The sequence below is a fragment of the Melospiza melodia genome, chromosome 3, assembly GCF_035770615.1.
Source record: "Melospiza melodia melodia isolate bMelMel2 chromosome 3, bMelMel2.pri, whole genome shotgun sequence".
NCBI classification, from domain to species: Eukaryota; Metazoa; Chordata; class Aves; order Passeriformes; family Passerellidae; genus Melospiza; species Melospiza melodia.
Genome location: NC_086196.1, coordinates 12,693,366 through 12,720,716, shown reverse-complemented (window position 1 = coordinate 12,720,716; position 27,351 = coordinate 12,693,366). Strand labels below are relative to the sequence as shown.

Genomic DNA, 27,351 nt, shown 5'->3' with positions numbered 1-27,351 from the left:
CTGATGCAGGGAGCTCTATTTACCCCACTGCTAAAAAAAAATAAAAAAGTAAAAAAATGTTTTGCCTTCGTTGAAAACAAGCTTGGTTCAGGTGGCCATGTGAACACAAAAATGGAGGGAAGGCAGAGGCACTGGTGTCTTCTGGGCTAAACCCAATATATTTTTCAGGACTGGTCAGCAGAGGTGGCAAAGCTGTGCTGTTGATTGTGTGACCTGAGCTGTGACTTGGCTCCAATGTGTCACTGACCCCAGGGTGAGGCACTGGTCTCTCCTGGGCCCCAGGCACCTGAGCAGATGTGACAATGAGCTTCCATGTGGTCTGTTAATGAAGGTCACTAAAGGCCCTCAGCAGATACATGGTTTGATATCTCTTGCACAAACCCATGTTTCCATTTGATCACTGTCAGAAGGCATTTCAGTGCTAATACCTACAAATACCTGAGGCACTTGACCTTCTTCTGGGAATTTCAGCCAGTGTTTTGAAAGCACAGACCTGACTGCATGCCCTGCTGAAGTGCTGCTGACATTTCATGACATCCTGGAGCTGGCTAGACAGGGACAAGAGCCCTAGAGGAAGAAAAGGAAAGATTTTGCAGAGATGATGTCGTGGTGGTATTGTACACAGATATTTAAAAGCAAGGGCATAAAGGGTTATTTAAGGTCACAGTAATAAACAGTTCAGCCTGCAGAAAATCAGAGTAATGGCAGAAGAAACTCACATGTGAGACTAAAGGTAATGAGTACATCATGTGACAGATTCTATAATTTTGTTTGAAATTATTTTTCTATGGAGAGCATCTCTGCTCCCTGGGGTCTGCCCCCATAAAATACCCCCACCTGCCCTGTTCTGCTTGGGTTTTCAATCTCCAGCCACACATAGGTGACAAATCTGCTAAGTCTATAATTTACTCACATGTATACCTATCTCCAACTTTCCAGCAGCTCCAGAGGAGATTCAGAGGGTCCACCTGTGCATGTAAATAAGGGTGGACAGGGCTTGTCTAGGAGCAGGGCCCACCTGACACAGCCTGGCCACCACTCCACAGCTCCATTCTCTTCACTCCAGTCTCCAGTCTGAGAGTTAAGGGTGTAAAGCTGACCTCCCCAGCACCTGTGGAGGCAAAGGAAAAGATGGACATTTTGAGAGAATAATAACTGATGGATCTGGTCACACAAATGGCCATTGGGAGTAATCCTGAGCAAAAAACCTGAGCATTTCAACACTGAGCTCAGTTGTTTCTACTCCTCAAGAGCTGGGCTGTGTACTGTTTTCCCCCTGTGCAGACAGGCTGCCTGCACATTGGCAAAAATACACCCCCCTCTCCATGTGGAATGTGATTGTCCAAGCAATCCCAGAGTTGGACTTGTGGTCCTCATATGATTCCATGGTTCTGATTGTAGTCATGGGCTGTCAGTGCTCAATCACAACATTCATGACTCTTCTCAGAGGAGCTCAACAACAGGACAAGAGCCACACACTGGAACAAGGGAAATGAGTTTTTGCTGTGAATGTGGTCAGGCACAGGAGAAAGCTTCCCCGAGAGGATGTGGAGTCTCTGTCTTTGGAGATACTTAAAAGTGCACAAGACCCTGAGCAGCCCAATCTGGCTGGCCCTGCATTAAGCAGAGGGTTGGACTAGAGCCCTTCTAGGGATGACACCTCTAGGACATCTCAAATGGTTCTGTTTTCCCATGTGGAGATTCACTTTGCTGGAGTCTCTGCCCCTCCATGAGCTGGAAAATAAAAAGTCTGCCTTGCCAGCAGTACCAGTTTGCCCATCTCCATTCCTAGTGAAGCTACTCTGTGTTTGCAGATGTCAGAAGAGATGCAGTCACTGAGCTTACAAAACCCAAACCCTTGGATCTGTGACCCATATTTCTGGGGAGTTCAAGGGAACAATCCTATGTCTCCTCCTTCCCTTTTTAATTCCCAGCAGCACAAAGATGAAAGCAATGCCAGTTCCTGAGCTCCCATACCTCAGGCCTGCCTTCTGGAAAAGCACAGCTTGATATTTTTAACTACATGCTGAAAGGTACATTGTACACTAGCTACAGTCTGTAAAGGTGAATGTTTTTATAAAGGAAATGGTTTTAAAAACTTCCTTGTCATTAATCCCTACAGATGTGAAATACCAAACACTGTACAAATTCTTTCAACTAGAAGAATGCTAAGGCTTCCTCTGAGGTAAAAGCACACAGTTTTGCACATTAAAGGCAGGGTAGATGAAAGAAGCGATCTTTTCACAAGCGACCTCATCCTGTTCGCTCCACCCTTGGCAGATAAAACCCTGGGAGGTCCTGCCCTGCCTCTCCCTCAGGCCACCCAGCTCTGGTCCCGCCTCCACTCCATCCAGGAGATGGATATGCTCTATCACAGGCCAGCTCCAGAAATCCTTGTAACAAACCCACCTTGTCCCCAGGACTGGCTAGGAGACACAGGTTTGCTAGCACCAGGATAGGTCGTGCATGCCATGGAGGCACCAGGCAGAATCCCAGCACAGCCATTCCATGGCCTGTGCCATAAAACCCAACATTACCCACATGCATGTCTTTATCCCAGGTCATCTGTGAGACATGGATGTAGCTCAAGTCTGAAGTGGGCTAAGGGCAGAGGGACTGCCAGCACAGCCCTGACAGCTCCCATAACTCAGACATGTGTCTGAATACCAGGTGAGTTTTTTTACTTGCTGGTAAAGCATTCACCTCAGCTGTTTTCTTCCTCTGTGCGAGTTAAACCAGTTTGATTGCATCTGTATTTGGTGGTCCCTCTCTATCAGGCTTCCCTGCTAACCAGGGCTTGGCCTTGGCTCCACAGAGCAGAGTCTTTAGTTAATAGCAGAGTCCCAGTTTGGTGATGATAAAGGCTGCAGAACTCAAGGTCCACCAACCTAACAGTGTCTCAAGTCACAGGAGTTTACATTGCCCTTGACCCCCATTGCCTCTCTTGCAGGGCTCCAGGCTCTCAGGCTGGAACAGAAAGCAAAGGTGTGGGTGTCAGAGAAGAGGTGTCCCTGGGCATGGACATCTGCAAGGCTTAACCTGGCAAAGTGGACCAACAGCAATGCCAGATGTCACAGCTGCCTTTTGCTCCCTGCACAAAGCAAGACAAGGCTGCAGCACATCTGAGCTGGGCAAGCAGCAGGAAGTCCTCCTGTAGCCCCTTGCCTTCTTTCAGGCTGGGACAGGGCAAAAGCCACAGGAGAACTGGTGCTGTCCAGGCAGCAAAGCAGTTTCTGCTGTACAAAGCCAGGGCTGTCACCTGCCTGCTTCCCTACACCCTGCCTGGTGTCACCCCGGGCTTGTGCAGGTCTGCTGAGGTCCAAGCCCAGCAGCAGCTGTAACTCCACTGAAGTCTGGGATTTAGGGCCTTAGCTGAAATCCTGTAGCCTGCCAAACGCCGGGAATGGAGTCTGTCCAAGGTCAGCCAGCTTTCAGAAACCTCAACCCTGTCCTCCCTGAGGATGAAAAAAAAGTCTTCACAGATCTGGAACAAGAACAAAGTTTCTGCAGGAAGGGGAGGCTCATCTCTTGCTGATTAGTTTCACACACCCACAGGATCTCTGCAGAGCTCTGATGCTTCTTTGCACCCTTGTGTTTACTCAACAGAATAAGAGGCAGCCATCACTAAGGGCCACCCACAAAGTCCCACTGTGAATACCAGGACAAAGGGAGGAGAAGGATGTGGCTGGGGAGCCTCAGCAGGACACCCAGCAGGGCTCTCTGCAGGAGAGAAGCCCCCTGGGGATGGAGGGCATCAGTGTTCAGAGATATGCTGGGGTTGGGAGTCACAGTGGGAAAAGCCAGGGGAAGTCAGAATTGAAAGGAGCTGGGACAAACTCAGAGGGGCTGAGTGGAGTCAGAGGCAGCATTTATGCTACTGGTGATGTGAGAACACCACACAGACAGCTTGAGTCATCCCACTTTGGTGACAGCATCCATCCTGTGGCCGCTGAGTGGAATTTGCAGTTTGAGCTTTCAGTCACTGGTGGGAACACAGCACTACCAGGTGGACACCAGCTCATCTGCATTGTGCGGTGTCTCACCTGCTGTGCAGCTTCCCCCCTTCCACTGCAGGTGGTTTTGGCCTTTTTCCTCATCTGGCCACTGTTTGGGACTCACAGAGGGACTCAAAAGGGAGGGCTGTCTTATGAGCACACAAGCTGCTCACACAGGATGCACTGTCACACTCCAGCTGTGGCACAGCTGCCTCTCCAGTGTGCAGAGACGCTCGGGCAGGAGCCGGCTGCAGCTGCTGCTGGTGGAAAGGCACCAATGGCCTGAGCCCTCTGTGCTCCCAAAGGAAAGATGGCAGGAGGACAGCGTGGTGGGAGACACGAAAGACAACTCTTTGCTGGGCTGGGTCTTTGTTCTTGTGGTTTTGAACAAAGCAGAGCCCATCCCTTGAAATGTGGGAAGCAGGGAGAAAAGAAGTATTTACTGGCGATGCTTAGGTTGCAGTAAAATCCAAGATGTGTTGAAAGAACTCTCCTAAAAAATATGCTTTTATATTTAAACATCTGTTCTCAGCAGGTTTTTTGTGAATTAGATGAGTCAAACTCCAGCCCTAGGCCAAAGCCCATTAATCACACTGGGGCAACCTCCCTCTCTCCTCCAGCTGTGGCTTTCCCGCTGCATCCTGGCCCACAGCTGCTGAAGGGTGGCTCCTCAGTCAGGGAACTGGCCTCGCCTGCTGCAAAGCACCCACCTTTCCAGCTCATCTCAGCCAGGAAAGGTGTGTGCAGCGTGAGGGAGCAGAGATGAAACAGATTTAGGAACATTAACTCCTAACCCTCACCTTCCAACTCAGCCTCTTGGACCTTTCTTCTCTGCATCTCAATGGCCTCTCTCTTGCAGTTATTTTTCTCCGGGCAACTTGTGGAGGCAAAGCAAATTTCCTCCTCCCACTCCACCCGTTTGGGTCTCCAGGCAGACAACACTGGCTCAGTCCTCTTTCTCAAGTCCAGCTTTTTCCATCCACTTAATTTCACAGCACATCAACTTAGGACATGGCACAGACCCACCAGATATAAGGTCTCTGCAGCAAAGCAAATACCTGAAGAGCTGTCAACATTAGAAATAAATTTTTCAGAAGGTTTTGGGTCAGAACTGTAGGAAAACCCAAGTGAAGATGTTATCTGGGTAAACATTTGGAAAGCCAAGTGGGATGCTGGCTCTGCTTTGAGCAAGGTACACATTGCCTTTGCTACAAACAAGTTAATGTTAGAAAGGCAGATTAATATATAAACTTGTTCACTGAAGGGTAACACCAGTCCAGCAATTTGCAGTGGGGAAATGAAGGTTTTCCTGCTTGTTCCATAGAGACTAAATCTTACTGTTTTCTTCTCAGAGCATGGCAAAAGCTGTCTAAGCTAGTTTGAAATCTAAACAACCTCTGATGGACATTCACTGGGCTTCTTCTAAAAATCCACAGTGAAAATCTCTACCAAGCTCTCCAAGCTCTCTCCAAACGTGCCATGGTGTCCTCACAGTGCAAGGCAGGAGTGTCCAGGTCCTGGCAGTGGTCAGCCAGCATCCATGCCATAGTGGAGGACAGCCAGGAAGGAGCAGCATTTCCCCATGCTACATTCCAGGGAAGTGGATACTCTGGGAAGGATCCCTGGGAAGCATGAGAGAAATCACCCTTTCATTCAGCAAGCAAGAGGGAGAGATCCATTCTGACCTTGTGTATTTAACTTTGAATTTTAATCCTTTTTGGGGTTAATACAGGTGACTACAAAAAAAACCTTCACAGTTTTCCAAGACTGTTATGACAAGGGAGTGCATCCATCTTTGTTGAAGCCTTGCTAAAAACACAGCAAGTATTAGAAAAGAAAACTAAATCTAAACACATGTGCTGTGATATTTATTGTTACAAGATCAGCTCCTTCAGTGAACTAACTGCAAATAGCTTAGACAATTTCTGTTGGGAACAAAAACTTGGAAGAACCCAGCTACCTAGGTTCTGTTTTGATTGTTGCATTGGAGGGAGCTTGTTATTTTACCCAGCAAGGAAACTCCTCATGTTTGGCTCTCTGGGGCTCCCATCATAACTCCTGGGAGTGCTGCAGGTGCCCATCACACCTCACCAGGGTGAGCAGCAACACAGCCCAGCACAACGCCCCTCCCAAATGCTGGTGCTGGGATCTTCTCGGGGTGTTTTCCCTGCCAGGGGAACGTGTCTGTGGGGCAGGGGTACGTTCTTCCATCTTCCCCATCCCTGCCTGGCACCAACACTGCTGAGTGCCAGGTTGGGCTGGGCTGGGCTTGGACTGGCTACAGCCATGGAGATCTCTCCTGTGCCCAGAGGGTTGGTTGCTCCAGGAGTTGAAGACAAGAGACCAAAGCCCTGAGGAAGCAAAAAGCTCAGGCTCTGCATCACAGAAGAACAATTCCTTGGCTTAACAAAGAACAAGTCTGACCTAGAGGGTCTCCCTTTGAGGTTAAAGTGAGGTGTAGGATAGGGTCTGTGAGATCATCCTGCAGCAACCATGGGAACAAAAAATGCTGCTGGAGTTGGCTGCAATTTTTCACATGCCCTTTCTATTCACTGATGGAAGACTGTCAGGAGAGAGGAGTGACACTCCTGCCTGTAGTCTGGGGATAGGATGAGACATGGCATGAGGCAGAGTTAGGTATGAGCTAACAGTACGGTTTAGTCTCATACCTGGGGACTGAGCAATACTAAATAAGATCTGAAAGTCACATTTTGTCCAGGCAATTGCATGCCTCAACTCCACTTTGGCCTTTGCTCATAAAAGGCCAATCAAATTCTACAGCAGGATAAATAAGTGCTAGTGGCTTCCATGGATAATGGTAATCTTAAAATAATCCCACATTCCTCAAATAAATGTGACGGTTTAGAAAGACTTGGGTAAATATGTACAGGTATAAATGTGTGTGTATATGCATGTATGCATTTATCTCTCTATAATGAAATCTTTTATTAGAAGGCATGATTGAAGGGTGCTAACAGCGGGCATCCACAGCATACATCCTTTTCTTTCCCAAAGCAGAGGCTGAGAGTGCCAGCACAGCAGGAGTCAGAAGAGGCCATCTACCATGTAACTCCAGCATCATTGTCCAGAAGATCTCCTGGGCTTCTACAGGATTTGGGAAAAGCCAGGAGGCAGCACTGTTGCCTCCCTCAACACTGTGCTTTTGATGTGAAGGATTCTGGCTCCTTGCTGGTCTGGCTGGGTGCCATGCAAAATTGATCCACATGCCATATTTGGCACTTGTACTACACACTTCCACTCCTGCTCTTGAAGATCAGCCAAAACACTATCCACTGGCGCTGCTGGGAAATGGTCTTAAAAGGCACCAGGCAGTCATAAAAAGGAATTTGCCAATTTAAATTGATTTTTCTGAGGAGTCATGTGCTTATTAGGCCTTTAGCTTTTGGGAAATTTTCTCTTTAATTCTCACCAGTCCTTTAGGGGCAGGGAAATATCACTGAATGGCCTCAGAGCCTTTCAGTGTCACTACTAAACCACAGCAGCATTTGGGATCACTGCTGCTCAAACACTTTCCTGGCTCCAGCAATGATTTGCTTCAAAACACAAGGTTTGGCTCATTTTGACAGCTGGTTTATGGAGCCAGTATTGCTTCCAAGTGAATCTGGGGAACTGTCCTGGAATGAACTGTTTCCACGGGGGCAGCCAGGAAACTTTCCAGGAGGCTCCACTCCCTCAGAGACAGCCAGCAGGGATGGAGGAGGAGGAATTTGCTCACTTCTTGTTGAGAAGAATTTTTGTCTCTGATGCTTGCAGAGCCTGTTCCCCTTGGGACATTTTGTCTGGGGCTATTTCATCCCATATTAGCTCCACCATCTCCTCCTCAGCAACCAGGCCTCATCATTTCCCCTTTCTCCAAGACCTGCCTCAGATCCAAAACAACTTTGTGACTGGCCTGGCTCTGGACCCAGGGCTCTGCATGTGACACCGCACCCCCACACTCCCAGATGATCTACTCTTCTGGCAGAACATCCTTCAGTCACAATTTGTGTGGGAAGGGACCTATGAAGGTCATCTAGTTCAACCCCCTGCCATTCCAGTACACCCAGTCTCTCAGAGCCCCATGGCTCTGACCTTGAATGTTTCCAGGGATGTCGCATCTACCACCTCCCTGGGTAACCTGTGCCAGTGTTTCACCACCCTCTTTGTAAAAAAATATCTTCCTTACATCTGGTCTACATCTAGCCTCTTTTAGTTTAAAAGCTTACTCCTTGTCCTATCAATACATGCTCTAGTAGAAAGTCTGTCTCCATCTTTCTTGTAAGTCCCCATTTCTGTGAGCTCATCTCTCTGGCAATGATCTGACCTCTCGTTGCCTTCTTTCCTCCAGTCCCTCCATTTCAAACTCTTGGGCTTTAGCTCAGTGGTTCAGGAAGAATCAGCAGAATGACTGACTGGTAGATGCAATCATTGCAGTGAGAGCCGAGGAGCAGCAAAAGGAATTATACCTCTGTGCCTCCTGCCTTTATCAGCCTCTGGCTTGAAAAGAAGGGAGGTAGAACAGGCTGGACACCAAGCAGACACTGTACTCCCCTGCTCTCCGTCCCTGGAGGGAATGCCAGCCCTGCCTTTAATATCTATAATCTTCCACTGTCGAACAGTGTGCAAATATTGAACTGCTGGAAGCAAAGAGCAACCGAGGACGGCTGGGGGATCAGCTCCACAGGCTAGACAGGCTGTCGGGAAGCAGAGTGACTCGTCTGTGGCCATCGGCTAAAGGCCTGCCCGGCTGGCCCATCCCTTGCCCGGGGGCTTCCCTCTAACTCCGGGCACACGGCCGGACCGCACTCAGTGCCGCAAACCTGCCCCGGGGACATCCCCCGGGCTGGGCTGTTCTCCCCAGCTCTGCAGGACCCGTCCGTGAGAGCTGTGCTACAGTGTAGCCCTGGAGTGCTGCTCCTGCTGCATGGCCCCCGAGGATGACAGCAATGTCCTCCCGCAGCCCGGGGAAATGTCTGTAAGGATCTGGTGCTTGGGAGGCCCGAGCTAACGGGCTGGGCTGGAAACTTTTGGAAGGGACAGGGGAGCGCGGCAGCCTGCCCAGAACCGCGATCAGAGCCGGCCGCGCACCCTCCCCGGCGCCGCCGCTCCCTCCCCCGGCCCCGGGGCGCTCCGGGGTGGGATTCTCCCCCCGAAAGGCTCCCGGACCGGGAGAGGCGGCGGCTCCCGCGGCTCCGGCCATGGGCAGCGGCAGCAGCCGGCGGCGGGGGCCCGCGGGCAGAGCGGGGCAGAGCCGGGACCCGCCGGGGACCGCGCCGGCCGACGGCGAGGGGGCGGCGGCACCGCCCGGCCCCGGCTACCGAGCCCCGGCCGCCGGCGGCAGCGCCGAGCCCCGGAGCGGCGGGAGCGGCGCGGAGGCGGCGGGAGGCGGCGGCGGGGCCCCGCTCCAGCAGGCGGTAAGTGCCCGCCGGCCCCGAACGGGACCCCGACCCTCCCGGCGGCGGCCCGGGCCCCCAGCCCAGCCCAGCCTAGCCCAGCCCAGCCCTGCCCGGGTGTCCCCGCCGCCCTGGGCAGCCCTGCCGCAGCCGGCGCCACCCGCCGCGGCCGCGGCTTCCTCCGAACATCAGCAGCGTTACATTCTTTTGAACTTCGCTGCGAGCCAGGCTCCAGGCTCTGCTGCGTTTTCTCTTTGCTGTTCTCTTGGCGTTTCCAGTCTCCGATGCAAGGCAAACACGGTCCCGAGAGGGGCCATCCCGTTTTTCGGTCTCCCAGTGCTACTGGAAGTTTCTTTTCCTGACTTGTAGAAATATGTCGACTTTTTAAAGTTCGGTTCCTGCTTTTTCCTGGGTCGGGCTCGTAAACAGAAGGTTTAAAATGTGAACATAAAGCTGCCCTTTAATGTTTGCCAATCCGCTGCAACTGCAGTCTGGCTCGTCCTAAAGGCACATTTCAGTCTCTAACAAATAATGGATTTGCTTCTGAGGGAGTTGAGATTTATCTTTTGGGCTTTTTTTCCAATCCAAGAATAACAGCACCATATATATCAGCTGGTGATGAGGTGAAAAATCAACGACATCTTAGCTTGGCTTTGGAAGCTGTGTGTTTTTTGTTAGATAAACACTGCTCTCCACAGATACACGAAAGTTGTCAAAGTAATAAATTCAAAAATTGAAAGAAATATTTAGGACCTAGGAGCATTCTGCATTGCATGCCTCAGTTTTGCTCTTTAGGTATCATTTTCATCACTGAACTGCACATCAGTGGGTTAAGGATTACTTTAATACAAACTAAATTTTCCAGTCAGAAACTTGGCAGGGTTCTGTATGAGAACCCTTTATTTAGACAGGTTTTAAAGAAAAACCTCGAAGTAAGGTTTGGAAATTGAAGAAAAAAAAAAATAGACATCTTGTACTGACATATTGTTTTCCTTGCTCTTTAAACTCCAGACCCTCCTGCAGAATGAATGGAGCTTATTCCAGCACTGCTTTCTCCTCTGAGGGCCTCTCATTTAGGAGTAATCCTCCTGACTTCTCCCATTTGTCTTTACTTGTGGGAATAGAGGCTGCCTCTATTCATTTTCCTTCTTTTTCCACGTGTGAATATCATGGCTGTATCTTTAATAATTCTAATAAGCTATGAGTTTTCCTATGCAGAAATCAGTATCTTAGTCCTGTTCTGAAGTGATGTATATTCTGGGTAATCACATACCAGAAAGGCAATGGAGCTGCCCTCATTTTTCTTTTCTAATGCCAGTAGAGACATTTCACTATAACAGTAGATACCAGTGAACTAATGGCAAGGAGCAAACTGTAGAGGCTGGGGAATTTAAGATGTGGCCCTTGGGGTAGTGTGGCAGTCACTATGCCCCACTCCCTGCTTCAGACTTCCCTCTCTGGCAGAAATGGTGGTAAGGAACCTGTAGCATCGCCTCGGCCACCCCAGGTTGTGATGCAGACCCAGAGTGGGAATGATGTCAGGCTTTGCAGCACAGAGATGTCCATTAAGGCCCTCAAAACTCAGCCTGGAGCTGGAATGTGGGGCCTTGGTCATCCAGTGAGGCCAAGTATGTGCAGCACACAGCAGTGCCACCAGTGAGGCAGCAGTGATGCTGAGCATCTTGTGTGTCTCCTCATCCAGCTGTTGCTGCTGCCTCTTTTTTGGGAGGAAGCTCACAGCTCTGGTTGCACCCAGACAAAGACAGCAGAGAGCTACCAGTATTTCTCAAAGATACTAAAGACATCTAAGAGAAGTTTCAGGGTAAACTTGAAGCTTTTCTTGGTAGCCATTCATTTTCCTGAACCTGAGATGGCTGAGACAGAAGTCGTGGGCTTACTATTCAGACCCCTCGAGGCCTAAAAAGTCACATGCCTGTGAAAAGGAGGGAGGAAACAGTTTGGAGCACCAGGTTTTGGTTGTTTACTGGGTGCAATTTAGTCTCTTAGGTTGTTGTGCAAACTGCAGTCCCACCCTTCTCAGGAGGCTGGGGGAGGCAGTTTCTGGAAAGGGGTATCATCTTCATTGCATTGCTGGTAATTTTAGGGCAATTTCTCTTAGTCTTGCCAGCTTCTAAAGTCATTGTGGTAGGAACTTGCTTGCTTTGCCCTGTGCAGTTGTCCAAATTGGAGGATAAGCAAAGAAATTTCAGAGAAGAAAGGATGAGTTAATTCAGCAGAGTTAATGGGGGAAAGGTGAGGCAGGAAGAGGAAAGGCAGCAAGGAGGTATCAAAGTAAGAAAGTCTGATAAGAAATAGCCCCTGGAGGAGCAGATTCTGGCCAGTGGAAGTAGAAGAGACCTTTGACACCAGTCAGAAGAGAGCAGAATTGCAAACAGGACTCACTGTTCTGCTGTCACAGCTGGGTTTCTCCTGGGTGTCATGTGCATCCATGTTGTGTTTCACAGCTGAACCCTGGCACAATTTGCCATCCAGCAGCGAGCTGGCAGCACTGATGGGCACTCAGGCCAGGTGACAAGGGCTTGTGGAGCATGCAGCTGCCTTTAAAGACTTGAGCAACCTTAATTATATTCAAATAGTGCTTGGGAGCAAAAAGGGTGAAAGCATATCACAGTAGCAGGCTGGGAGCCAGATCCTGATGGGAAAACTGCACATGCCTCAGAGCAGAGCCCAGCACCTCTTTCAGCATTAAACATCCATTTTCAGCTTTGCTCTCAATTCCAGATGGTTGTATGTGCTATTCCTTGTTTCTTTACTCGAGACAGAAAAATGTAGTTGAGATTTTGCAGGTGCTGCTGCAGCACAGAGCAGGGGTGGCAGCTCTTGGTGGAAGCCAGGGCAGAGGCTGTGGCCTCAGGCATTTCCCCATTGGTTTCCTGAAATGGAGGAATAATAAAGACGTGTTAGGGTTTCAGTTTTAACAGCTTTTCCCATGGCACCATCTCTCCTCCTGACTGGAGACAGGATGTGATTCCATGAAGCAAATCACCCCAGCTGCAGCACAGGAGTAGCACAGCTAGAGGGTGTATTCACCAACTTCTAGAGGGACTATAATACAATTTTAAAGCACCCAAGCGTTGAAAGCTTTGCCTGATTTTTTCAGCCAGATGTTTTTTCTGCAGACTGATGTGGCACAGCGTCACCTCGTGGCTGCTGATCCCCAGCTGCAAACACAAAAGGGTCCTGAAGGGACATTAAATGCCATGCCCCATTAGCTTCTTACAGGAACTCACGTTTATTTTTCTACTCTTGTTAAAATGTGCTTCCCTCAAACAGAAATTTGATCTTTCTGATTCCACGTTGTTAGCAGTTTATTTCAACATTCTCTTCCTGGTTGTGTTAATAATTAAAAATGCCCTCAAATCAAGATATTGTGCTACACTTTCATAAGGGAGCATGGGGCCTTTAAAAATGTCATCTCCAGCTGAATATCTGAGACTCCCTGAACCTCCCAAAGTCAGATTATTTCAGATTCTGGAGTTAATGTCCAGTTGTAGATCTGGCATTTGCTGAGTTAAAGGTCTCCCTCTCTACCCCATTATATTTCTTGTCTCGTTCAAAGTACCTGAAACTTCACCAGAGCCCAGAAGCAGCAAGCTGTGCTGTCCCCTCAGCCAGCATCACCCTCCCAGCACAGCTGTGTTGCACCTGGACTTGGAAAACTGCTGACTAGGTATTCTCCACAACTCCCCCCTTTCACTTGGCAGAGCATGGGTGGCTTTTGCCCTGGAAACTATTTGTGATCTAAAAACTACACCCAGGGCATGTGCAGAATAGCTGGGAGCTGCTGTTTTAGTTGGCAGGGGAGGAGAAGCGTGGGAACTCCTTGCATCCCTGCCCACTTCCTGTCCACCGCCTGCTCCTAATTCCTTGGCTGGCCAGAGGATGTTGCTGCAGACCAAAGCAAAGCTGGAAGTGCTTTGCCTGGGAGTGCTTTGCCTGGGCTGCAGCTGGGGCCTTGCGTCACGTTTGGCACCTACTGGCACCCTAGGTAAGCTGCTTTTTTTAGCCAGCAGTACTGGCTGTGGGTTGGAGAGGCTGATTCCAGCAGTGCTGCCTGTCTCAGCCCCCGTCCTGGCAGTGCTGCAGAGTGCTTCCCTGCTGTGGTAGCAGTGCTGCCTGTCTCAGCCCCAGTCCTGGCAGTGCTGCCGGGTGCTGCCCTGCTGCTGCACCCGAGGGCTCTCCACTGATGGCCTCCCTCCCTGCCACGGCAGCGGGTTGGCATTTCAGCTCAGACTGATCCACCAGTCCAGTTCATGGAGTGTTTGTGTACAGGGATTTGGGAGGAGCAGAGGCAAGGAAAGAGGCACTGGCATACATGTTTCAGAATCCTGCATTATTAAACCACACCCCATGGACCAGCACTGGCAGAGACCACACTGCTCCTGTGTAGATACTTAACGTGGCTCAGTCATTCCTTGGATGTGAGTTGCACCTGAACTGTACTCAGTCTGTATTTCTGCTGCATCTCAAGGCTGTATCTATATGGTAAACTATACCATAGCAGCTGCCTGGCACTGGAGCATGATGGTCTGCCCCACTCAGCTGGTATGATTTTTGGTTAGGACCAGCTTGTAGTCTCTCAAATAATGACTGGGCGTTGCTTAGGGACCAGCACAGGAACCACCTCAAAGAGCTTGAATTTGGCCTCTCAGTTTTGGAGACAATGTTAGTAGTCCAGACTGCGGCTGGCTGGTTTCAGTGCAGCTTGGGAGCAGCTCTAGAGCCTCCAGAGGTACATGGCTCCAGATCACCCTGTGGAAGGTTCCAGGAAAGGGTGTTCTCACCCAGCTTATTCATAGCTGCTGGAGCTGACAGAGTAAGTAGGGGGTTAAGGGCTGGCAGGGCCATGAGGAACTTGCACTGGACTGGGGGGAGTGGGAAAGTGCACCCCAGGAGTGCTGGTTTATGCATGCAGCAGAGAGAAATAACTCTTGCTTCCAGCTCTCAGCTCTGCCTTGCTCCCAGGAGCTGCTGCCCTAAGGGACGGCTGAGCTGTGTGAGCAATGACTGTCAAACCATTCCACCCCACATGTCATGACATTAAATTAAATGTTGATACATGCTGGGTGAGCTTAATATCCAAGCCTTTAAACTTGGAGGAGGGGGTGATGCGGGGCTTTGTGGCACAGCAGACGTCAGCAGAGGATGCCTGTGCTGAGAATGAGGTGGAAAACGAGGAGACACGCCACGGTCTAGATGAGTAATAAAAAGATGACTGCAAGCTGCAGAAAGGAGAAGCTGACTTCATTTAACTCTTCCAGGATACAGGCCAACCAGGCCAGCAATTACTTATTTAGCTGTAGGATAGGAACCCATAATATTAAAGTGTCCTGACATGCACATCATGCTAACCCACATAAAGGGCTAATACTAATTATCTGCTGAACTTGCAAGACACCCATTAGAGCACTCCCCAGCCGGCTGGGTGGGGTCAGTGTTTATTGTGTCTCACAGCCCCGGGCAGCCTGTGCTCCACTCCCTGCCTGCTGCCCGGCACACGGTGTCACCCGGGCACCCCGAGCCAGGTGGCCTTTGCCTGCAGGAACTGGGAGCAGCTTCCAAACTGTGGAGACTCTCACGGCAGGGAGAAGGCAGAGGCTGGAGGTGCCTCTTGTTTTCGCTTGCCACCATTTTTGATTCATGCACAGGATGAAATGTTGGTAGACATCTACGCGTGCCAGTTCCAAATTCTCTTGGGCAACAAGTATTGCTGCTGACAGATCCCTTGGAAAAGGTGGGAGCAGGTTTTGCACAGAGAAGCAGATTTTGCTAACCAGAGCTGCACTATCCTGATGACGAATTAATTCTGTCTTCCACCCACACAACACGTACAGCTCGTAATATGGAGGAGTCACCCACAAGGGAAGAAAAAAGAGACAACCTACTGTACAATCCAAACCCCTCCCTGGACTGATCCAAACCCATCCTTTGCTCAGAAGTATTGGAAGCTGGGTTCTCACTGTGGGAAAAACATCATCAAAGCACTCCTAAAGAACTCTATTTCCCTTGGTGCTGAGGATGAATAATGTTCTTCACCTGGTGGAAGGAGACTCAGGCTTCAACAGTAGCCCAGTGATGATGGATGAGGAGCTGCACTGTGGGATGCAGTCCCAGGAGAAGTCAGCCATCAGAGCTCAGCAGGCTGTTCTGGCACTGCTTCTTGCTCTTGTTGCATGTGGGAGATTGCCAAGAAACAATCATAAATAACCAGGAGAGAACTGTCTTACCTCACTGTCAGCTTTCTCACATACCCTTGTCTCTGCTTGGACCCAGAAGCTCTTTCTAAAGTAGTTCAGCCTCTTCCAGAGAAAACAAAGTGTTGCCAAAGAGCAGGGACTCTCCTGAAAGGATGTGGAACGCCTTTTGACAGGTACTACACTAAAACTCAATGAAAAACTGGCAACATCTTTCGTAATTTTTTGACAAAAGCAGCTAGGATGGGAAACACAGTGTACAACAGATACCTTTCCTGGCTCCTGAAACAGAAGCTACTAAGGGCTCACCTGGAAGAGATGCTCACCCAGAGCCATCAGAGAGGTGTCCTTGCTGCAGCTCTCCTCACCTGCTGAAGCATGGGAGCCAGAGGTGACCAGAGCAGCACAAAGTCCTTGCAAGAGGCAGGGAAGAACTGAGCAGTTCACTGCCAAGCACCTCTTTGTCTGCCTCACAGTGTCTGAGACCACGGGGTTTAAACCTCAACTCCTGTCCATCCCCCATGAGAAGCAGCTGAGGAAGGAGTGTAGTGAAAAAATATCCTTGCAAATTGAAATCAGGTGTCATGCAAGACCTGCAGGCACCCAGGTGGACATTTCTACTCAGGGCATGGCACACACAAGCCTGACCAACATGAACAGATTTTAATCGGCACAGAACTGTGTGTGAAGCCATCACTGTTGTACCAGCAGTGCCTGTAGTGGGGCATTGCCCCTCTGTAGCTGCCACACTTTCCAGCACCAGTCCCGTGCATGACCTTGAGGCAGCACAGGTTTGAGCTATTCTGAGAGCATGTACATGATCTTACTGAGGAATCACTTGATCCTATCCACCCCTGCAGAAACACAGCAGAGCAGCAGGCAATGGCTCTGCATTGCAAGCTTTTCCTCACCTCTCCCTGGTTCCTTTGCCTCCTGTTGGCGGTTAGGTTTCCTTCCTTTTCCTTCCTTTTGTTCCTTTTTACTTAGGGATTTTTTTCCCCCCATAAGTTGCTACAAAACACTAACAACAGGGTACTTGAGAAAAGCAAAAAAAGTGGCCACGCTCAGGGGAGGAGGGCGGCAGGTAAAGGATGGGACAGGGGCAGGTTGAAACAATCACGCCGCCACTGCTCCCAGGAGTGACTTGGAGGAGGAGAAGGAGTGCAGCTTTGTCCACTGGTCTGTGGGCAGAGCTACGGCTTCTGACCTCATCAGAGCATTCCCTGTTTTTTATTTGACATTCGAGCTTCTCTGTCCAGCCGACATCTTTAAGTTAGGGTGAGAGGTAAAAAGGGTCTTAGCACATACTGGATTCTGTTGCTCACATGTAGACATCACTTCGATCTGTTAATTTTGTGTTGGCTTGTTGTTTTTGGGGGGTTTTGGCTAGGTTTGGTGAGGAGTTTCTCCCATTGCATGCTGGATCCGATGTCATTTGCATGCCAATTCGATGTCCCTTCCTCTTCACCGTCTGGGTGCCATCTTCCAGGAAGCAGCAGGGTGTCATTTGGCAAAAGGGGGAATTCTTAACCCTCAAGGACAGGTAGTTAACGAACCGACAGGTGATTGCAATAATAAACGACAGGTGATTACAATAACAAACAGGTGATTACAATAACAAACAGTTAGAACTCCACCCTGGCAGCAACTAGCCCAGCCTGTGAACTCTGCAACCTTTTAAAAGAATGGGCAGCTGTTCTACTCACAGCAAGGTGCTGGCTCTATCTCTTGGCTTTGGAGGAGCACGGTAGGAGCTGCTGCCTGGGAAAGGGAATTTGCTGCTGCTGCCAGAGCCCAGCCCGGAGCTGCCTCCTGTGCTGTGGGGTGAGACTCTGCTCGTGAGAGCAGCCACTGAACTAGGACCTTATTAACCCTCACCTCTCCAAAGCAGGGACCTGTCCCCATCTGCTCGGCTGCCCGGAATCCTGAGCTCGCCTCTCCCTGCCCTGCTGGGAGCCAGGCTGCCGCTGTCCCACCCTGCACTGCTCTGAGCTTTCGCTGCACTGTAGCCCCACACCCCCTGTCTGCCGAGACATCCTGCTGGCCCAGTTTGCTGCCTCTCAGAGTCCTGCTGGGGCACCGGGATTGGCCACCCCAGGGGTTTGTGAGGCAAAGCCTCGCCTCTGTCGCTTTCCCTCTGGGCCCAGCCGCCATTGCCGTGTGCTGCCCGCGCCACAGCGCCCCTGCAGCTCCGGGGGAGTCACCGCACCCGCCCTGCCCGCCGGGAGCCAGCAGCGCCCCTGCTGGCCGTGCCCGGAACTGCACCGAGGGGAAAGCGCCGCGGCTGAGGCGGCCGGGCCTGGGTTTGTGGCTGTGTGGTGTTAGTGCCAGAGCTGGTGTGGTTTGTTTGCTTTGTCATGCACACCAGTAAAGAACTGTTATTCCTATTCTCATATCTTTGCATGAGAGCCCCGTAATTTCAAAATTACAGTGATTCAGAGAGAAGGGGTTTACATTTTCTATTCCAGGGGATGCTCCTGCCTTCCTTAGCAGACACCTGTCACTCAAATGAAGACACTTCCTTTTTTTCCTATACAGAAAATATATTCTTCTTTTCTGCACTGATGGAACAGCTTTTCATTTCTGTTTTCTGGAAGGTCCTGATTTGGTGCAACCTGTTTAACTTGTTTGTGTTGTTGTGGGATTCAGGGTACTTTGTGTGACGGAGGCCCACCAGCTTCAGGATTGCACCTCAGAAACAACAATAACAAGCCAAGATGCAAAGCCATGTCCCACTCCCTTTCCCTGTGAGAATACAGTGAAAAGGTAGAAAAAGACCATAGATATATTATTCTCAGTAGTACCTGACTGCAGAGGGTTCATTTTAATGCTGGCCCAGCTGGGGATGAAGGGTGCCATCCCTGCCCCCATTTTAAATACCATTAGGTTTGGCTTTGGTTGCTCACCAGGTATCCCCTTAAAAGCCTGGGGATTCCAGCATAGGGAAGATGGATGTTTCACCCCAGATGGATAATTTTTCCAGGAAACATTTTTGTCAGGTGAAAATTGGGTTGATGTGGCTGTGACTTCCTCCCTTAGCAGGTATTTTCATACTGTTACCTGCAGCTGGTGGCATGGTGGCATTCATGGAAAACTGTGAGGTTTAACAGGCTAGCTTTCAGGGATTTTGATTCTGTAGCCAGCAGCCACCCAGCTGTCCTGAGTGCTGAAACAGAAACAACAGAACAGGGCTAGGAAAGGAGAGTCTCTTGTACCTGTATTGTCTCCACAGAAGTTGTTTGGAGGTTTAAACCAAACCAGGGAGTTTAAACCAGGACATGTTTCATAGAAAGAAATAATGGTTTGGGTTGAAAGGGAGCTTTGAAGATTACCTAGTTTCAACCCCCCCATCATGGGCAAGGACATCGTTAACTAGATCAGATTTCTGAAAGCTCCATTCAGCCTGGCCTTGCACACTGCCAGGGATGGGGCATCCACAGCTTTTCTGGGCCACCTGTTCCAGTGCCTCACAACTCTCACAGTAAAAATTTCTTCCTAAGATCTAATCTAAATTTGCCCTTTCAGTATAAAACCATCATCCCTTGTCCTGTCACTACAGGTCTTGTAAGCAGCTTCTCTCCATGTTTCTCATAGACCTCCTTTAAGTAGTGTAAGGTTGCAATAAGGTTTCCCCAGAGCCTTCTCTCCTCCAGGCTGACCAACCCCAACTACCTCAGCCTGTCCTCACAGGAAAGGTGCTCCATGTCTCTGATCATTTTCATGGCCCCCTCTGCACTCACTCCAACAGGTCCATGTCCTTCCTGTGCTGAGAACATCAGACCTGGATTCAGCGCTGCAGGTGGGGTCTCACAGGAGCAGAGTAGAGGTGGAGAATCACCCTCCTTGAATTCAAATTATTTTAACTGTCTTGTCTTCTATCCTAGGCTTTGTCACCCGGAAGCCCACCAAGCCCAGAGAACAACAACCTTGACCACCAGTGAGTATCCCCTGTTTTCATGGTATCTTCAGCATGGGGAAAGCACATGGAAACAAGGGGCCTTTATGCTTTTTCTTCATTTGTGACACTGTACAGAAGAGCTGAGAATGGTGTGAAGTGGTTTATAGCCCTAAATATTCCACCCTTTTACTTATTTGCAAATAAAAAAAAAAAAAAATCAGACGCTGCTTGAAAAGATTCAGGCTCTAGCTCAAGTGTAGTATAGAGGTTGTGAGCAATCAGAATTTTGGGTGTCCTCATGTCAGAGAGGCAGATTGGAGTAATTGGTGCAAAGCTGTGGAGAATTTCTCCAACAAAGAGCTCAGGCCCTGATTCACCTGTGGGCTCTGCAGCATGTGGAAAAGGATAATAATGCCTCTGCTCCCCAGGAGTCTTAAGAGAAAGCCCATCAGGTGCTCCAATGCTACACCAGTTAGAGACAAAAGTGTCCCTCAGGGACAGGGGAATGGTGGGGACCTGCTGCTCTGGGTGCCAAACAAAAGAAACCAGAAATTTTCCGCAAGCAAGAGCTGCCCAGAAGAGTGAGCCTCTGAGTCAGCTTGCACCAGGAATGGGAACAGTTTAACCCATGCTAAAAAAACAGGTGAAATGAACAAGCTTGGAAAACTATCTTAAAATATCAGCTCCTTACATTAAAGAGCGACTCTCTCCAGCATTAAGCTCTGACTCTCATGCAGCCCCTCTGCTCCTGCAGCACTCAGAGCAGACTGATCTGCAGATGGGTGTGTGACCCACTAACACCCAGCTGTGCTGCTGGCTGTGTCAGCAGAGCCCAGGCACTGCTGCAGCTCCCTTCCCACTGCTGCTCTCCTTCCCAGCTGGCAGGGAGCTCGCCTGGCAAGGCTTGTACAGGTGCTCCTGCAGGGACTTGAACCTCTCCTGGGCTTCCCAGCACCCTCAGTGGGCTTTGGGCTGTGATGGCAACTGAGCGTTCTCCTCCTGGGGTGCACAGCCAGCCCTGCCAGGCCCCTGTGCAGCTCCCCAGGCACCCACTGGCCCCAAACACCCTGCCAGGGCTTCTCCCTCCCTCTTTTATGTGCAAGGGGAAGGTTTGAGACAGCAGAAAATGTTTTCTGATCTGGGATGACAGAGCAGGAGATTATTTTCATTTAGATAACGTTTACTTTATACTCAGAGTCCCATAGCACCGCTCATGTCACTGTGAAGTGCCTGTACTGCCTGAGATAAGCAGAATTGCAATTTCTGCTGGCAAGAACTATGCAAACTTTTTTTTTTGGAAATGGCCCAGCACCCAACAAATTTTTGAAGACATTAAATCAATTAAAATCAAATCAAGCCACAGAAAGAGAGGTTAATGTGCATGTGTAGGTGTCTCATCCTTCACATTTCTGTGGCTGGCATCATTCTAGGTAAACACTTTGCAAATAGCAAAAGTCAGCCTTGTCTTGCTAGAGTTGCTGACTGAAGAAATTCCCATAAAGCCAATTAAAGGAGAAGCACATGCTGAGGAAGGAAAGAAGAACTAGATAGGCAGTCAGGCGAGAGAGAGGTGGGTGTGCACTGCTGTCCTAGAACATGGCCCTGTGTTCAGACACCACACGAGCCTCTGAACCAGCCCCTTCTGAGTACTTTGGATGTGCTCCTGCTTGGGCTCCTCTGTTACCTCTCATCCTCGCTCCCCCAACATTTTTTGGGAGCTGCTCTCCAGCATCTGGTAGTTCAGGGGTGGATGACGCAGCCCAGGCACACAGGAATGATTTTATAATTGCTGCCAAGGCTCGTGGCACTGGCACGGTTACCGGGGCGTTGTTCTGACCCATTTTTCAGCTTCTAGGCCTTGCAGAAGGCATTTTAATGATTAACCCTGGACTTGCCCATCCTCAGCAAAATGATAAAAAACACTGGCCTAGATTCACCGCAACCTAGTTTTCAGCCACTTAACTCAGGTTTGTGCCTGGGAGTTTGTCACCCTAGTCATCCATCAGGGCCATTGTCACAGGAGCCTGCAGGCAGCTCTCCCCCACACCAGGCACCTGCCTGACGCCAGGGATATGGCACTGACAGCCATCCCCACGGCTGGGATCTTGCTCAAAGGTAGTTTTGCTCACTATTGGTGTAATTTTGTCCTTTGCATTTCCTTCTCCACATTGCATAGTTCATTGTCTTTTCACTTAACAAAAAATCCACCCATAACTCCTGCTTCCCTTAAGAAACTTTAAACACTGAGACGCCTGTAGCTGAAATGGAACACATTTCTTGCTTTCCTCTTTCCTAAATTGCTTTGCTCCAGCCTCTTAAATCACTTTTATTGCTGCTTTCTACACTCCCTCCAAGCTGTTAAGAACATTTTAGCACTGAGGCGCCCAGAAGCCTGCCCAGTAATCCTGATGGAGCTGTGCTAGTCTTCTTTTTCCTTGCTGTCCTATCACACTGCAAATTCCCCTCATTTGCTTTTCAGCTAACTCCTTCTCTCTCAGCTTTGCTCCTTCACAGATTTCTCTCCTTCCCCAGAACATCTGGGGTTTGAAAATCTTTCCACTCAGGGTACTGACCAGTTACTTTCCTGGCTAGAAAGTCTAATAGCCCTCAGGTGGGCTCAGTGTGTGTGAAGCCAGGCTCTGCAGCCCTGGCATGTGGTGACAAGAGGAGCAAGGTGCCTCCTCCACTGCTGGAGCAGCTGGAGGAGCACAGGAATAGGCCTGTGGGCTACCAGCTTTTGTCCTGTGCACATCATGAGCTTGAGATATCCCTGCCTCAGCTGCTCACTGAATTTTAGGATCAGCAGAAATAGCTGCACCAATGTGCCTTTGAGATGGAGGTTTAGGTTGGGTTGGCCTCAGGAGGTCTCCAGTCCAATCTCCTAGCTCTGGCTCCAGGCTGGAGCAGCTGTGAAGTCAGAGCAGAATGCTCCAGGCTTTGTCCCATCAGGTGTTGAAAGCCTCCAAGGATGGAGCCTGTGCAACCACACAGCCTGTTCCTCTGCTTACTGTCGTCAGGGTACAGAAGTTCCTCCTTTTATCCAGATTAAAGCTTTCATTTTTTATTTTATTTCAGTTTTCCTGTATTAAATGATACAGGACTTTGCCACAAATAGAAATAGTAAGAACAGCAGCTTGCTTTTCCTTTGCTTTTGAAAGAAATGCAGCCCTCTCTTTTCCTCTCATTTCTGGGGTGTGCATAGGATGTGGAGCCTGCTTTTGCTTTCTCCAAAGCACATCTGTGTCTCAACGAGTTTTACCTGGAGATTTTCTCCATGCAAACCAAAGCATGGAGAATAATTAACAGTGGGAAATTATGTAACTGCTAAGAGAAACAATGGCTCTTCTGTGGGCCTGCAAGCAAGCTGCCAGGAGCTCTGCCTCTTATTCATCACGTAACATAAAATTAGTTAGAGGATTGTCACAATGCAGAGTTTAAATCAGTAAATTGTGTGCTTTAACTCAGATTTCTGCACTTCCTTTTCCCATTATTGCTTTGTAAATGCTGCTGTATGGTTCGAGCTCTTGGACCTGTAGCTTTCTTCTCAGGTCTTAGTGCAATGGAAATCAGATACCCTGCAGCCCTCAGCAGGAGAATGAATAAATGGAATAAGCAGAAGAGTCCAGTTGCTAAATCCTGCTTGCTGCTAGTAGAACTTGCCATCAAGGGCATAGTGCAGTGGAAGTAACTGTAGAATACCTACACTAGCCAGTGTCACCAGCTGGCCATCAGGTGACTCCAGGAAAAACACCAGGCTATTTCTGACACACGGGGGGCATGGCAAACACAGCATGGTCAGAGCAGCTGGGCTGGACAGGAGCCTGAGGATGCTGCCTGGCCCAAGGAGAGCAGTGTGAAAGCACCTCCTCTGTAGGACAAAGTGTCCTTAGAAAAGCATTTCAGGGTTCTTTTCTTCAATTCTGACTCTACATTGACGTACCTGCTTTGGGGCAGTTTCTGTGATTTTGTCTAGTAAACAGGTCCTCAGTTTTTTTAATTAAAGGATGCTAATGGATGAATTTTATTCATCCCAGCTGCAAGAGCAATGGTTGGGATAGAGCTCATCCTTAGAGGAGTTCAATAGATAACAAGTCTGGGACAGATCTGGAGCCATGCTAGTGGATATGAAGATCTCTCCTCTTTGGCAAGGAACTGACACACAAAACCAAAACATTTATTTCTTGTTTACTTGTTCTTCACTAGTGGATGGTGACAAAGTCTTAGTTGACATGGCGTGGCAGAACACTTTACAGTTTGGATTTACCAGCTTAATTCTCCACTTAGCTCTGCCCCTCACTGTGAGCTCCATTCCAAGGAGCCATGTATTCCAAGCCTGCCAGCCCGGCTTGCTCACCTCCCAGAACTCTATAAGGCCAAGGAGAAGCACTCCTTGTCAGCTCCTGGCTCCTCTCTGGAGTCCTGGAGGGCAAGACCCAATTAGGCTTAATTGGTGGCATGAGGTACAGTGGTCAAAGCCTGCAGAAGACTTGTCACTGTTCTCCCTTAGGCAGGTAGGGACAGATTTCTCTTGTACCCAACAAAAACCACCTCTGATAACACCAGTAAAACCCATACCAGTTCCCTTTGAGTCATTCATCAGCTCCCACTCATGGGAGGGCTGTGCTGATGTGGAAACAAAAGCTGTAAGAGCAGTTTGGGGGAGCTGCATTCATATTTTGGTTGAAACTCAGATTCCTTATGAATGCGAACAAAATAATCTCTTTTTGCATAAAGCCTTGAAAGTAGCATAAAGATTACACTGTCCTTTAGCTGGGTCTGGAGCCCAACTCGAAAGGTTCTGGGAGCTTGATCCTGGAGCACTGTAAGGGTTGTACTGTAATGAACTCCCAGACTGAACTGGTGCCAAGTGATAGCAAATGTCAGCAGGCACTGTGCCAGTGGGGTATGGGAACCAGACGTGACAGAGTATCTGTGTCTCAGCCAGCCACATGCAGCTCAATCTTTCCATTCACAAAAAAAAATGAAGCCAGGATCTTGTGTCTTCAGAGCCTGATTGTCTCTCACAACACCACTAACTCGCTCCCTTCCATGCTAGGTGCCCAGAAGGCAGCAAGAAGCCGCTGGGGCAGCCCACGATGCTGTACGATCACTCGGAGGAGGAGCTGATGGCCAGCATCGAGCGGGAGTACTGCCGCTGAGCCCCCAGGGAACGGCAGGCACAGCCCGGGGCCAGCCCGAGCACAGCTGCTCTGACACCGCAGCTGCACGGCACAGGGGCCTCTGGAGGGGACTGGAGCATCGGGGGCTGCTTGGGAAGCACTGAGGAGAAAGTTCCCCTGATCAGCTCCCAGGGAGAGCAGGAAGATCCTCACCAGCTGCTGATTTCTGATTGGTGCCGCTGCAAGAGGGACCAATTCATCTTAAGAATCAGTATTTAGAAGGTCATTTCTAAACGCTGTTTTTAAAGGAACATGTACTAGAATTAATGTCCTGCTAGAGGTGTTGAAATGTGGTGCTTTGAAGGAAGATCCTGCTTTGGACCTAGTAAAAAATTGCAGCAATATCATCTGATCCAGAATTTAAGGAGATGTTGAAGGAAATTCATGTTTCTGCCACTTAAAATGTGCCAAATTGCACTTGTGCAAGCCTCAGGTTCAGGTCTGAGTTTGGTACTGTCTCTTTCAATCTGGTCCCAATCTGGTCCCTAGTATGGGAGATAAGAGGAAAAGGGGATTGAGCCCACCATCTAGTGCATAGCCAGTGTAATCCCAGAGCTCAAATCCCACCACACTGCCAAATTAGGCTCCCGGGAGCCATCAGGGAACACAGGATTTGTATGATCCCTTTGGGGCTGGGTCCCAGCATAGGTGTCCTACTTGGGCATGGATCCATCCTAGTGATAGGAGTGAAAGCAGGAGGCACATCCCATTTCAGTCATCCTCCTCAAGGGGTACTTGCCTGCTCTTGTAGAGCAGCTGTTTGGGATCAGTTTTCAGAATTGCTGCTCCTAGCCTTTCCCTAATATTTCTTGTCCTACAAGAAAAATCACTGCATTTTACATTAGCTGATTGCAAAGTAAACCAGAATGTTCTCTCTCCTAAGGAAATAGTATGTTCAATGCTCCCAGACAGGGAAGCCTGGTATTTTGGGTTTCTGCTTTTATTATATCTGCATGTTAACATGTTATGAGTATCTGCTTATTATCAGAAGTAGAAAATTACTTTATTTCTACTGAAGTATAAAAGGCATCAGATGAAGTTTTCACTACATGTAAATACAAGAAAAAACTGCCGGACACATCTTAAGATGCTGTATTTTAAGTACTTTATTTCTGGGATTTCTGGGACCTGTGGAACACAAATAAATGCATCTATACTCTGAAGCCCTCAGTGAAGGCATCAGATGTTCTGAAAAAGGCTCTCTGAAAAATCATGCTCTGGTACCTGCAGAGACTTAGCAGGATGCATCCCTGGGGGATGGCAGGTGGGATTCCTGCAGGATGCATCCCTGGGGGATGGCAGGTGGGATTCCTGCAGGATGCATCCCTGGGGGATGGCAGGTGGGATTCCTGCAGGATGCATCCCTGGGGGATGGCAGGTGGGATGCCTTGAGGGGGGCACCAGATCACAGCCCTGGCACACAGTCTCGCACCCTAGTTGTGTTCCCTGCAGCTGCCTTCAGCAAGGCTGGGCACTGGGAGCTGGGGAGCCCCCAGGCAGCCCAGGGTGGGCAGTGGAGGGAGCCAAGCTCCCACAAAGCTGTGCATGCTTGGAGGCAGCAGCTCCCAGCACACCAGCTAGGGCATGTCGACAGGACCAGGCATAATAAGGGTTTAAACTGAAGAGTCTAAATTTGGGTTGAGCATAAGGAAGAAATTGTTCCTTGGAACAGGCTGTGAGTGCCCCATCCCTGGAAGTGTTCAAAGCCAGGGTGGATGGTGCTCCGAGCAGCCTGGTCTAGTGGAAGATGTCCCTGCCCATGGCAGGGGGATGGGACTGGATGGTCTTTAAGGACCCTTCCAACCCAGAGTGTTCTATGATTCTGTGATACCTTGGTGGCCCAGAAATAGCTGGAGTAGAGAGCAGATGTCCCTGCATTGTTGGGAGAAGTTGGGTGGGCCCTCTGGAGCAATGGCTCTCTAACCCTCCTGGAAAAAATCCAATTTTGAACAATAGCAGTTCTTTCACAGGAACAGTCATTTTTAGACCTATTAATGTCACTGATTTGTGGCAGGATAGAGTTTCTCTGCAGTTTATGGAGAGCCCACTCACCAGATCTCCCAGAGCTTGTGTTAGTTTTCAGCAGCTCTCAAAGGCCTACTGAGAGGAACAGAATCTGCCTGTGGAGAGCAGAAAAAACACGGTGACCCCAGCACCACAGGAGACCACAGTAGTCTATATTCCCTTGTAATCACAATAGTGGTTTCTATTTTCTTTGAACTTGGATTTCGTTCTTTCAGTTAAGACTTTCCTTCTGTCAAGGTCCCCGGAGTCTCTGGCACATGTGAGGAGATATTTCCCTGAGCTGTCACAGCTCCCCCCTCTTTGTGAGCACAGGGCCAGCGGATTGCTGCCTTTTTGGATGGCCTCCAATGACACAGCAGACAGAGGGAAGCCACGCTGCTGTCAGACCATGCTGTGACAGGAGCAGGCAGGGACCAGGGCTCTGCCTCCCCCAGGTCACCCTGCATGTCCCCTGCCTGCCCTTACAGGGCTGCTCTTGGTGACTGGCCCAGGTAACAGCTCTACAACCCATTTCAGACTCTCCTACAGGAAAGCCCAAGTATTCACAATTACAGAAATTGACTAATTAAAAATAATACCTAAGCAGAACATATTGTTGGGCTGCAAAAAAAAAAAAAAAAAAAAATCTCTACTGAACATAGCAAA

General features: G+C 49.4%; 2 long non-coding RNA genes across 2 annotated transcripts; one reads left to right on the top strand and one right to left on the bottom strand.

Moving 5' to 3' along the window:
• Nucleotides 1-440: 440 nt before the first annotated feature.
• On the bottom strand, nt 441-11,899 carry LOC134415446 (uncharacterized). The gene is made up of 3 exons (XR_010027053.1): nt 11,792-11,899; nt 914-1,111; nt 441-567 (listed from the first exon to the last, which is right to left on the bottom strand). It is a non-coding gene; the product is annotated as an uncharacterized LOC134415446 (long non-coding RNA).
• Nucleotides 9,364-25,844, top strand: LOC134415445 (uncharacterized). The gene is made up of 3 exons (XR_010027052.1): nt 9,364-9,409; nt 19,488-19,540; nt 24,558-25,844. It is a non-coding gene; the product is annotated as an uncharacterized LOC134415445 (long non-coding RNA).
• Nucleotides 25,845-27,351: the final 1,507 nt, after the last annotated feature.